We start from the raw sequence: 14,393 nt of genomic DNA, 5'->3' as shown, positions 1-14,393 counted from the left end.
AGTTTTTGAAGGGCTCTCTGGTAGGAGAAGAAATCAACTTGTTCTATTTGGTGTCTGATGATAGAATAAATAGTAAAAATGGCAATAAAAGAGACAAATTTAGGCTTTACATAAGGAAAAAACCTCAATAATTAAAGTTTTTCAAAAGTGGACTGGTATATATTTTTAAGTAGTGGGCTCTCCCTTCACTGGAGGTATTCTAGCAAAGTGACCGTTTGTCAGGTTTTTTGTAGAACAGCCCTTTTTTTTAGGTACAGCTAAGGCCAAATAGTATGGATCTTTCCATGCCTTGATTCATGATTGTAAGATCATTTTGTTCCTTCTCCTTATTTAACTGATGAATAATCCAAGCTAAATAACTAGTCATCCAAAGAGCTCAGCCACTAACTATTGACACTGAATTCTAAGACTACTGCTCTCTTCACTGAACTAGAAATATTCACTCGACAGTGAAGACTTAAATGGCTAGAATAGAGGATGCATGTTGTGAGATGGTGGCAAACAAGTTTAGAGAAGTAAGATATGGCCAGATTATGTAGGATTTGGATGACTAGGCAGAGGAATTTACATGAAATGGCTGTATAATGAAGCCAGCTAAGAGGAAATCATAATAGTTCCTTAAAAGTCACATAAAAGGCCACATAAAACATTTTGATCCCTAAATTTCTTGTCAATGCTTCTTAAGAAGAGAAACAGCAATAACAAAAGCATTAAGATTTCATTTCTTAACATACAAATAGAAATGATTTTTAACAACCAATGATCTGGGAAGATCCAGAAAAAAAAGTTGTTTTGGTTTTTGTTTGTTTGTTTGTTTGTTTTCAAAGTTTGGATTTTAAAAGTTCAGCTTCTTGAAGGACTTAACTGCTAATGAGATTGGACTAACTTTCTCGTTCAGACCCCACCCAAGTAGGGAAACTATGCCTTTTTTCTAGCTTTAATTGGGAGTGGGGTGTAAATTCGTTGAATAGATTATCCAAGTCTAGGGGTAACTAAGTAAATGATGTAATCAAGGTTCCTGTGCAGCCCCTCATTGTTATATTCATTCTCTCATTCGTTGTTAGCCAATCAGAGTTGATTGCTCAGAAATATGGGCATACGAACCATGAGGCTGACACCGTGATTGCCTTTGGCTTCAGAGAGAGATGACCAAATGACCACGCTTTTGACATTATTAATGAAATAATTAAATTATCAGAAATTGTCTTTCAAACCTTTTTAAACACCTTAAGATGTTAGGAAATGTAACCAAAAATGCTTTTTGGGGCCCTGTTTTATTAGTTTATTTTTTCCTATAGTAGAAGGGTGAGTAAAAGTATAATATTTTAAAAGGATTTCAATAATATCTGTTTCTTCATAAATTGAAGAAGTTAGCCCAGATGACCTGTAAAATCCCTAGCAGATCAAATAGATGGCACCTGTAGAGTTGAGTAGCTCTGGAGAATAGAGCCCTGGCCATAGAGCCAGGAAGGCTCCCTTTCCTGAGTTCGAATCTGGCCTCAGACATTTACTATCTGTGTGACTCTAGGCAAGTCACTAAATCCTATTTGTCCCAGTTTCCTTATCTGTAAAATGAGCTAGAAAAGGAAACAGCATATCACTACACAGAATAGACTGTTTGCCAAGAAAACCTCAAATAGGGTCATAGAATTGAATCAGACTGAAAGACAAATAAACAAAGTCCCTTCTAGCTCTAGGATTCAATGATCCTATAGGGTATATAATACACAATTATTCTATTATTTTCCTTAAGTTCTTCCATGGCAATCAACATAATAGGCAACCAACATCATAACAATATTCACACTTCACATTTATATAGCCCTTCATGATTTTTTGAAAATGCATAAATCACAACAACCCTCTGAAAGTTAGGACTAGGTCATGAGAATAGGAACTAGACCTGTGAGGTGAGGAATCTCTCTACCATGGCAAGTCCTCCTCAGCAACCTCCAGTCTTAGAGAGCCACCCCTAGAGAAGTGAGTGGTAAAGTGACACAGAGGATCATAGCCAAGCTGCTGTGTTTCAGAGGCAGGACTGGAGATAACATCTTCTTGGCTTTGAATTCAGTACAGGACACATATTATCAGGTCAATTAATTTTAAAGACGAGAAAACAAATTCAATAAAATTAAATGCTTTCCCCTATACTGCAATACCTGTGGACAATGGTTATTAGCTCTTCTCAGTTTGCTCCACTGATGGCAAGAAAGAATTTTGTTTCCAAGCCAAGATGGGAATGTAGATAACTCCTAATTCTATGTGTTTCACAAGTGACAAACACTATATTCTTAATAGCTCCAAAAGGCAAATATTGTAGGTATTATTATCCTCATTTTACAAGTAAGACTTAGGTAAAATCATTTAGTAAATAATATTACTTTTTTCCCCAGTGATATTAAGCCTTCCATTCCTGTGGATGATTTTGGGGGGGGGCAAAAGATAAAAATTTAAAACATATTTTAAATTACAATGCCACTTTTAAAATAGCACATTCTATGTATGTTGCAATAGAAGGTACAATGGAGATAGTAGGTTTCAGTAGAAGGCACAATGGCCTTGAGTCACAGGACCTGGATTCAAGTCCTGCCTCCAACATTTAATACTTGTGTAAATTTGGGCAAGTCATTTGATTTCTCTGGGCCTCAATTTCCCATTATAAAATGAATGAGTTGGACTGGATTATCTTGCATGCCCTTCCAGTTCTATATCTGTAATGCTGTCATGTCATCTAAAAAGGGCTGGAACTACAGAAAATGAGTGCAGATTGAAGCAAACTATTTTCACCATTTTTGCCTTGGTTTTTTTTTTTCCTTTTTCATGTTGTTTTTTTTTTTTTATTTTTTGTTCTGACTTTTCTCTCCCAACATAACTCATATGCACAAATATTTATATATAAATAAATGTACATGCATAATATAAAATAAATAAATAAAGGTTTAAAAACTATAATAAAAAGAGGTAGGAGAATCTTGCCATTAAATCATTTATTGCAAGTGTCCTACGGACTGTTTTCTGATTAGCTGGCTCTTTGGTCAAAACCAATTTTCTTATATTCTTTTTGGAAGCAGGTAGGTGCACCAATGTTTAGAACATTGAACTGGGAGTCAAGAAAACCTGTGTTCAAATTGTGCTTAGGTTCTGTGAACCTAAACAAACATTTGACTCAGTTTTCTGACTCAGTCTGACTCAGTTTTCTCAACCTTGAAATAGGGGCCATAATAGCACTTGTCACCTAAAGCTATTAGAATGAAATGAGATAATATTTGTTAAGTATTTTGCAAGTCTTAAAGTGTTCAATGCTAGTTGATTATTATATTTATCAGCCAGGGGACAAAAGGGAAAGAATTTTTAAGCAAATAATTTTTAGAAGTATTTTTTCCAAGCAGCCCCTCATTTCCTAACTATTGCCATAAGGCTGCAAAACCAGCTGAATCCCTATTTTTAAGGGATTAAAACAGCTGTGATGAAAGGTTAACTAGCTTATCCAAGATCAGGTTACATGAGTTAGCAACCAACCCAGAGTAGGAGCCCAGGGCTTGTTGTTTGTACATAGTAATTTTCCTCTCCTAATTAAAATCTCTAACTGGAGCTGAGCACAGGCTAGGAGGGGGAAAAAAAAAAAAGAATTAGTAAAAATCTAGAATAATTGGTTGTCACTGTCTCATTCCTGTATAAAACAGGGATGGGGAACTTCTATTCTGCCAGGAGCTATTTGGATATTTCTAACATTTTCATGGGTCATACAAAATTACCAACTTAAAAACAAAGGCAGTGGGAGGTTTTTTTGGTACCTAGCTTTCAGCTCATCATTGCCTGCAGTTGCCTTGGCAGGCCAGACCAAATGATTTTATGGGCTTTATGTTATCTGCAGGTCAAGCATTCTCCCCCCCCCCCCCATAGACAAATGGCATTGATGGACTCACTATAAAGTTTCTATCAGAATGGTTTCTGGAACTGTTCTGCTTTCTTGGCATGGTTTTTATTATCATAAGAAAAAGTCCTCTTATAGCCTCTTTTTCAGTGGGTCCTCTTCTTAAGATTCTACATCATTCTTCATTTTATGGGCTCACAAAATCCTAGATTATAGAGGGCATTTGATCTAACACTCCTCCCTAAAATACCCAGCAAGGGGCATCCAGTCTTTGCTTGAAAAACTACCAACTCTCAAAGCAGAACACTCTACTGTTACTTATTTCTAATGATAGATTCTAATAATGATTTTCTTATTCCTTCCTTTATCTTCCTTTATTTAGTCTCTACATGAGGTCAGAGTTGGCGGCAGTTGAGACAGCAGATCTCCTCCCAGAGAGAAATCAGCGCGAGGGGCAAGGACTTTTGCTTATCCTGACAAGGACTTATTCTGAGCCCTTCAGAGGAGCTAGACCAGACCATCACAATTTGTGTCTTTTCTTCTCTAAGTATTCTCTTTTTTAGGCTAATCAAAATTAACCAATTCTCAGCGTCTTTCCTATCTACTTTACCAAAGTCTACCCTATAAGGTATTGTCCAGCCCTGAACTTCATATGTGATCAATTTTCCTTTGATAATTTCTGAATAAAATATAAGATAAAGTCTCATCTAAGTAGATATATGAGAGAGTGTGGATGCAAAATGTTGTTTGTATCAGGTTAAAACATGGTCACTTTGTTGGTTTTGCTTACCTGTAACAAGGAAGAGTTCAATGGAGCAGAGAACCATATTGGAAAAACAATTTACAAAAATGAAAAGTGTCAATATTTAGAAATAAAGTAAAATAAAATATATCAAAATGTAAGGGAACAATTTTTTTTTCCTGAAAAGCCTTAAAAACTGTCTCTCCTCAAGGATATACAAAGAGGAGGCCTAATTAAATCCAAGGCAAATCAATGCAATTGTTTTGGGTAATTGATCTTCTCCAAACATCTTCACCATGTTTGTCATACATAAAGTATTATACTTCTAAGAAAGATAAGCTTAACAACATTGTAAGGATGACTTTTTTTATTTGTTTTGCTATAAGGTGAGAGGGATAAGGAAGGGAGTGTAAGTAAAAATCTTAGATTTCTTTCTTTCTATTCTGTTTAAGCTTCTGGCTATAGGAAATGGAAGAAATAGGAGAAGAGTGAGCCGACAATGACGTGAATGACAACCCAGTGGAATCATTTCCCCGAGCAAACAGTATTAGCCAAGCTGTTGTGCAACATCTGTCAGTTCCCTTGCCTTCTTTTTCAGAGATTCAAATAAGTGACCTCAGGATGCAACCTGACATAGGGCACTGCAGAAAGAGAAAATCTAGGCTGAGCTGCTGGGTTAACTTAAGAACTGAATCATTTTGTGACTTTAAGGATCAAGCAGAGGAAATTTCTTTAACATTGTGTGCTTATTGAGTCACCCCAGTATTTAGCAGCTTATTTAGTATGTTGACTCTAAGTTGGGGGAGAAATTCTGGTTGGGCAACTGATCTTTTAGATGTTTTCTAACCTATTTTTAGCAACAATATACTTCCTATCAATATGTTTCATTATTCCAGTCAGAGACAGAGAGATTCCATTGCAAAGATTGTAAGCTACATGAGGGCAGGGGCCTGTTCATCTTGATCTTTCCCAAATATCTTCAACATGTTCAAATTCATCATACACAAAATATTATACTTTTAAGAAAGGTTTTGGGGAAACCACAATGTATACAGCATTACAGAATTTAAAAGCTAAAAGGAAAATTAGGTCATCTAATCCAATCCCATCATTTTTACAAAGGAGGAAATTGAAACTCAGAGAAATTAAGTTCAATGTAATTTTTAAATGATTTAAAAAAAAGCATTGTATCCAGAGTGTTATACAAGGCTCTGGAGCTTTACAAAACTTAAGTAAAGGTATGATTCTTGACCTTATAAAATACATATTTCCATATATATTATATATATGTTTTCACATATAAAAGCAAAAAGAAGACAGTGATTCCCCTCAAGGAGAGGGGACAATAAATAAAAAAGAACTGAAAATTGAAAGTCTGGATCACATATAAATAAATTTAATACAAAATAATATATGGCAAATACATGAAAAAGTGCAAACAATATATGATATGAGGTTCAAGGTAGAAGGAGTTGTTGGGAGGAGATAACATTTAAGTTGAGCTTTGAAGAAACAATAGAAGTTAAACAGATAGAAAAGGGTGTAGAAGGACATTCTGGCACATGAAAAAGCATGAGCAAAGACAGAGAGGTGGGAAAATGTAGAGTATGTTTGGGGGTCAGTCCAGTTTGGTTGACAGGTTTATTTAATGGAATTTAATATGATCTGATGCTGTCCAATAGAAAACAGAAAGGGAAACCTCCACTTTCTAGCAGGCTAAAAAATAGGAACTATACTTTTTAATTTTGAGTCCTAAAACATGGAAGTTTGATGACAAGGTCCTAAGACTGCTAATTGATCTGAGAAGCTGAATCATTGGTGAGATAACAATGAGGAGATGATGGAAGAGAAAGAGGAAAACCAAGAAAGCAGGACCATAAATCAAACCACTAATAAGTATAAAATGCTTTATAAAACTTAAAATACTAAAATCTAAATTATTTTCTCCCCCATTAGATTGTAAGTTCCTTAAGAGCAGGAATGGTCTTTTGTCTCTTTTTGTATCTCCAGCATTTAGCACAGTGCCTGGTGCATAGTAGATTTTTTAATCAGCGCTTATTGGTTGTCATTATTTTTATCTAGCCTAGCCTATCTTAACACCATAAGGAGAAGACACTTAGGGGTACTAATTCATGGAGTCAATCAGAAGGAGATCCCAGGATTGAGTAAATGAGCAGAATTTTGCTCATTTTGGCAAATGTTGATCTGGCTTCCTTGGATTGGACTTTTCTTGTCATTGGAAATCTGGCTCAAGGAAGGTTTTCTTTCTGGACTGTGCTGGCAAGGCAGAAAGTAGCGAGGCAGTTATTGGAAGGCATGATTGCTTGAGAATGTTTTTAAGGTTCATTTCATTTCTTGGTCTATTCTTTTTTTTTAATAGTTTGTACTTACTAGATATATGCATGGGTAATTTTACAACATTGACAATTGCCAAACCTTTTGTTCTAATTTTTCTCCTCCTTCCCTCCCTCCCCCAGATGGCAGGTTGACCAATACATGTTAAATATGTTAAAGTATAAATTAAATACAATATATGTATACATGGCCAAACAGTTGTTTTGCTGTACAAAAAGAATTGGACTTTGAAATAGTGTACAATTAGCCTGTGAAGAAAATCCAAAATGCAGGCGGACAAAATCAGAGGGATTAGGAATTCTATGTAGTGGTTCATAGTCATCTCCCAGAGTTCTTTTGCTGGGTGTAGCTGGTTCAGTTCATTACTGCTCTATTGGAATTGATTTGGTTCATCTCATTGTTAAAAATGGCCATGTCCATCAGAATTGATCATCATATAGTATTGTTGTTGAAGTGTATAATGATCTATTGGTTCTGCTCATTTCACTCAGAATCAGTTCATGTAAGTCTCTCCAGGCCTCTCTGAAATCATCCTGTTGGTCATTTCTTACAGAACAATAATATTCCATAATATTCATACACCATAACTTATTCAGCCAATCTCCAATTGATGGGCATCCACTCAGTTTCCAGTTTCTGGCCACTACAAAAAGGGCTGCCACAAACATTCTTGTACATACAGGTCCCTTTCCCTCCTTTAAGATCTCTTTGGGATATAAGCCCAGTAATAACACTGCTGGATCAAAGGGTATGCAGTTTGATAACTTTAGCATAGTTCCAAATCATTCTCCAGAATGGCTGGATGTATTCACAATTCCTCTTGGTCTGTTCTTGATCAGTGTTTTCACTGATCCTATGCTGTGTTTGACTAAGTTTCTGGTAACACAGAAATAGCTTGGTTTTAACCATCCCTCCAAGAGTCTTTTGGTCTTGATTGCTGCACATAACTATTAACACAACTGTGAGACTGCCTGATCTGACAATTATTGAACAAGCAGCAACTGGACCCACCCCAGCCACCTCAGGTGCTTAATTGGTAATGTTGCAGTGTTTTTGGCGACAATTCAGCTGGACTAGAACTGGCAGCCTGGGAGTGGCTGGAGCCAAACAAAGCAGGCTACAGACAATCAGACATTAAACAGAAGTTTAATTTCAAAAGGAGTGATATGCTTTGCAAGCACATACTACAATATGCTTCCTATCGATGTAGGCAAGAACCCCACTCCTAGCAGGCAGTGCAGGGAGATCTCAATATTTATTCTAATGGCTTCTCACTGTGCTGTAACCCTGACAATGAGAGGTAATGGCAAGGTGATAAGTTTGATTCAGAGCAGGACTTTATGGCTGGACACAGGTACCACAGGTGCTTGTCCAAGCTTAGAGACCACCTTAAGCTGGTGAGAAACAATTCTGGGATTTTGCTGTGGCTGAGATCATCTAGAGAGGGAGCACAAAGGATTGTTTTTATGCCAAGCCAAGGGCACAGTTGGCTTGCTGGGCCTTAGCTCTGGAAAACAGAATGTGTCCTAATATCTTAACGATCACAGAGGAAATTGTGGGTGTGAGAATGTAGACACTGTGGTCTTGGTATGTCCAGACATGAGAAATATCTATAGCTTTTCAGCATATATAGTTTTTAGCCTTGTCAAAAAATAGTAAAGGTAGCAACCTAGAGCTTAGTCGATAAATGCAACACTGCTCACAGAAATCTAAAAGAAGCAATTAGGAAGATAGAAGAAGGAGCCAGTTGGGAGTGTCAAGAAAACATTGATTCCCACTTATGGAGAGTACAATTTTGGAAATTCTCCAGTGCTAATGAAATGGAAGGAATGTCTAAAAATGAAATTAATGAATGAGATAAAATAGTCTTACTTTTAAATGGAATGTAGGAGGTACCCAAGAAGCAATACACACGATACGCTTTAATGACACTCTCCCCTGCCCTCTCCTACCTCTCTTCTCCTTTTCTTTCCTCTTCCCTCCAGTATTAGGAAATTCTTTTTTTCTCCTAATATGGAAGATCTAAAAGAACTACCTTAAAGAACTGCCCATGATATGTGGACTATAAGGCTTCGATAAAGAAAAACTAAGATATCATGCCATGAATTGTGTCTCTTGGCTAAACATTTTCAAATTCTTTTCTATGAATCTCCATAGGAATCTCCCAGATCCTTTCAAGGAGTCTATAAAGTCAAAACTATTTTCATAATAATAATATGTTTAAATTTCTAATTTAATTATAATATAATAATCTACATAAACAAAAGCTCTCAGGGTGGAATGGAATGGGAAGAGGGTCCTTCAATGCATATAAAGGTGGTCCTGAGACCAAAAAACTTGAGAACCACCAATTTTGTCAGTCAAGTATATTCAGTGCAAAGTAGTTGATACTATCAGACCCCCATGGCATAAAAAGATAAATAAAAGATGGCTTTCTTCTATCTAATGAGTTCTTATCAATTTGCACAGTTAAAACTCCACTGACATATTCTAACAAGTGCTATGTTGGCTGCCACCAACCAGGGATGGGTAGCTGCCCGAAATATAAAAGGTCAAGGAAACCATTAAAGTATATGATGTGCATTGATCCTGAAAATTCAGCATGCATTATCAGTCATGGAAGACCAACACAAATGAATGCAGATGCATGACTTTTAGACTCCATGCATTTAAAATCTTGCTAATCCCCATGAAAAGAAGTAGGGATGATCTGTAAAATATAAGGGAAAAGGGACAAGTCACAACTTCTCCGGATAAGTTTCCTTACTTATAAAAAGAGGGATTGTCTAGTCCATTTCTTTGGTCCCTTCCAACTCTAAATCTATGTTCTATGATAAGTTGAGTCTAGAACTTTTTCCTAAGGGAATGCCATTGGTGGGAGTAAATGAATTATCATTGATCTAACATACCCTTCCTTGTTCATTCTCAAATGACAGGAGACAAGCATATATCCAAAATGAAGAGTTCGAAAAGATGCTATAAGACAACAGAATTGAGATCTCAAAACTTAGTTCTCCAAATGGCACCATGCTATTATAAGAAGAGCCAAGATGGAAGCTATGCAATGAAACTCTTTTAGCAGACTATCAGTGGGGCCAGAAGTCAGCCAGTCTTATCCCAGTCTGTGGCTCACTTCTGTCTTTTCTGATTTCCTTCAAGATTTAGCTCAAATCTGTCTAAAGTCTTTCCTGGTTTCCACTGACAATAGCTCCTTCCCCTTCCCTCTAAGGTTATCTTCCATTTCCACTGTGTATGTCAAATATTCACAATTATTTGCATGCTTTCTCCTCCTTTACAACATGGACTGCTCTGGGGTAAAGGACTGTGCTTTGTTGGTTTGTTTTTTCTTTCCTTATATTCCCAGTACTCAGTACAGTACCTGACATATAATGAGAATTTAATAAATGTTTGTTGACTGCTGTGAAAGCATTCTCTGATGATTTGCCCATTCAGGCCAAGAGAAAACTCTGGAACAAAGGTGGCTGATGGTTCCAAATGGCAGCAATACAGTGGATAGAGTTTTGGGCTTCTAATCATGAAATCAAATCTGGTCTAAGACCCTTATGGTGTCATATGAACAACCAAGTAGCTCAGTATGTAGTGTACCAGGCCTGGAGTCAGAAAAACCTGAGTTTAAATCAGCGTCAGAACCTAACTAGTTGTGTGATTCTGAGCAACTCACTTAATCCTGTTTGCCTTAATTTCTTATCTATAAAATAAATAGGAGAAGAAAATGTCAAACCACTCCAATATCCTGGCCAAAGGTCTTCATGGGTCTTCTCTGGGTCATCATGTCCCCCAAATGGGGTCATCAAGAGATGGACACTCCTGAAACAACTAAACAATAACAAAAAATGTGGGATCCTGGACAAGTCACTTAATACTGTTTGCCTCAGTTTCCTCAACTGTAAAATGAAGGTAATCATATCATCAGTCTCTCTGGCTAGTTTGTGAGGACCAGATTAGATCATGTTTATAAAAAGTACTTAGCACAATGCTTGGTACATATTAGTCACATAAATACGTATCCCATTCTCTTCTCTAGAAGTGAGAGAACAAGGCTCAATAATACATGCACTACCAAGTCAGGCTCCTCACATGAAACACAAAAGCAACAACAAATCTTTGGAATTGACATTAATAAACTTTTTTTTCCGGAAGGGAATAAGAGGAACTAGTCATAGATCACTTCACCTGATACACAGGAGCTTAGCCAACAAGGAACCAGAAAAGCTCCCTGAGTGTTGTAGGAAAAATACTTCTCTATTAAGGTCTGTTTATTTCTATCAAGGTCGAGACATTGAGTACAAGCTACTCATTTGGCTATTACTCATGTCAGGAATAAAGAAGACATTAAAATAGATAGAGAAGACTATATCTTGTTATCCTCAAGGACATCGTCAGCCAGAGCGTCTTAATCATACTCTACTGAATATCCTGGGAACCTGGAAGCCTGAACAAAGACTCAAAGGAATCCACATGTGACTTTTCTAGTGGGTGCATGTAATTTTTACCAGGAAGTATTATTGTAGGATTTATTCCATGTCTGTTGGTATTTGTCCAAGAGCCATGATTGTCCAATCAGTCAGCAAGCATTTATTAAGTGCTTACTATGTGCCAAGCCTTGGAAATTAGAGATGGACTTGAGAGATCAGTTGAAGGAGTGATGACATCATCTCAGAATAGGTCAAAGGGAAAAAACAAGCAAAAGCATTATGCTTAAGTTTGCTGTCAATGCCCTCTGTAGTATAGCTGATGTGAACTCTGGATAAAACTCTAATGTGTATTTGTGTATGATCTTCATGTTTCTTCTACAGTGTGTATCCTGTATATGCCCAAGCAGTGAAATTTGCATTGAATGTATTTCATTTCTTTTTATAATTTGCAGCTAAAGTTATGTGAAAAAAGTTCTAAATCCCTATTGATTAGAGAAATAAAAATTAAGATAACTCCAAGATATCACTTCTCAGATGGGCTAAGATGATAGGAAAATATAATGATAAATGTTGGAGAGAAAGTGGGAAAACTGGAACACTGATGCATTGTTGGTGGAGTTTTGAAATGATTGAACCATTCTGGAGAGCAATCTGGAACTATGTCCAAAAAGTTATCAAACTGTACATTCCCTTTGACCCAGCAGTGCTACTACTGGGCTTATATCCCAAAGAGATCTTAAAGGGGGAAAGGGACCCACGTGTGCAAAAATGTTTGTGGCAGCCCTCTTTGTAGTGGCAAGAAACTGGAAACTGAGTGGGTGCCTATCAATTGGAGAACAGCTGAATAAATTATAGTATATGAATGCTATGGGATACTATTGTTTTATAAGAAATTACCAGCGGGATGATTTCAGAAAAGCCTGAAAAGATTTACATGAACTAATGTTAAGTGAAGTGAGCAAAACCAAGAGAACATTGTATATAGTAACAGCAAGATTATGTGATAATCAACTCTGATGGACTTGGCTTTTCTTAATTGTTCGAAGCAATTCCAATAGACTTTGGATGGAAAGTGTTATTCAGTGTCTATAAAGCCTAAATGTAGATCAAAGCATAGTATTTTCACCTTTTTTGTTTTTGTTTGTTTTCTTCATTATAGTTTTTTTCCATTTTGTTCTGATTTTTCTTGTACAACATGTCAAATATGGTAATATGTTCAAAAGAATTGTACTTATTTAACCTATATCAAATTTCTTGCTATCTTGGGAAGGGGAGAGATAAAAAAGGGAGAGAGAAAACTTTGGTGCACAAAGTCTTATAAACATGAATGTTGAAAACTATCTTTACATGTATTTGGAAAAAATAAAATAGTATTTAAATTTTAAAAAATAATTTGTAGCTAGGTAGTACAAGAAGAAGAACAACAGAAATCAGGAAGATCTGAGTTCAAATTTGAAAAAAAAAATTAGTTCAAATTTAAAAATGCTAGCTATTATGTGGTAGTGCTGGTAATGGTGGTGGGCTTAGGTTTCCAGGTACTTAGCACTATACTGGCTAAGTGTTTGGAACCAAGTTGACTTTAGAATCCCTATTTTCATTGTAGGAATGTGAATTAATCAGAAAATACACCTTCAACAAATTTGACCAAAGTTTATTTAGGGTTCAAGTTGTCTGACACCAAGGGACAGTGGAAAATGTAGATGGATCCAAATTAATATTGTAAGAATATTAGGCTAAGGAATTGCAACTTTACATGGTTGGTTAATAGGAGTCACAAGAAGGTTTGAAGAAGAGAGACATGATCAAGGTCATGAAATTAGGTCTATTATATGGCAAGGCATAGTATATAGAATTCTAGACTTAGAGACAAGACAATCTGTGTTCACCTACACTATCAGCAACTGACCTATACAATACTATGCTGCCTCTGTAGTTTTGCACCTAAATATTTCCTGAATAAATGTTTTTCAAGCTCCTGGCCTTCAGTCTCTCTTCTGTCCATAGACTCTCTCTGAGTGAATTTGGCTCTCTTCATTACAAGGTATTGGAACTGGACTGAATCACTTCATTGTTGGATAGAGCCATGTCCATCAGAATTGATCATCATATAATCTTGTTGCTGTTTACAATATTCCCCTGGTTCTACTCACTTCACTCAGCATCAGTTCATGCAAGTCTCTTCAGACTTCTCTGAAATCAAGCTCCTGATTGTTTCTTACAGAACAATAATATTCCATGACATTCAAATACCATAACTTATTCAGTCATTCCCAACTGATAGACATCTCAGTTTCTAATTCCTTGCCATTACAAAAAGGGCCTGCATAAAATTCTTTATAACAAAACTTTAATTCTGATAATATGCACTTTTCTTAACATGGTAACCATGAAATAACCCATAAAATGCAGTACACAAAATAAAACAGATAACATTAAAAACATTTTTCTCATTAGTAGTAAAACAATTTATAGCAAAAGATTATAGCTTTTGATGGTAATCTCAGAAATCTAAACTCCTATTCCCCATAAGCTCAATATAATTACATTTTCTTTTTTTTAAACTTTCATGCCATTTTCTAAGAACATTACCTTGAAAAATCAAAGATTGACTATATGTATTGTTTCTCTTGATAGATTGATCTCTTTAAGGGGGAGACAGCACATAGAGTAGAATAGTGACCAGAGAAAGTTATTTTGAGAATACAGAGAAGTAAAATGACACATCCTTTTTAACAGCAGTGACAGTATTGATTTGATTATGAATCCAGAACTGGAAAAGGGGGAGGGGAAAGGGAAAGAGAGTGGCAGCAAGGCAGCTTTCAAGATAATGGCTGTGGCAATCTGTCTAATGTAGTTATAGAACCCAATAATATAGGACCTGGGAAGGATTTCACAAATGAAAGGGCCAAATCTTCAGAGCATGGGCAGTACAATATTCTTGGACATGCAATCTTGCTCTATTTCTTGACATCCTTTCTTGACTCTA

The sequence above is a fragment of the Sminthopsis crassicaudata genome, chromosome 2, assembly GCF_048593235.1.
Source record: "Sminthopsis crassicaudata isolate SCR6 chromosome 2, ASM4859323v1, whole genome shotgun sequence".
NCBI classification, from domain to species: Eukaryota; Metazoa; Chordata; class Mammalia; order Dasyuromorphia; family Dasyuridae; genus Sminthopsis; species Sminthopsis crassicaudata.
This window is presented reverse-complemented; position numbering follows the sequence as displayed.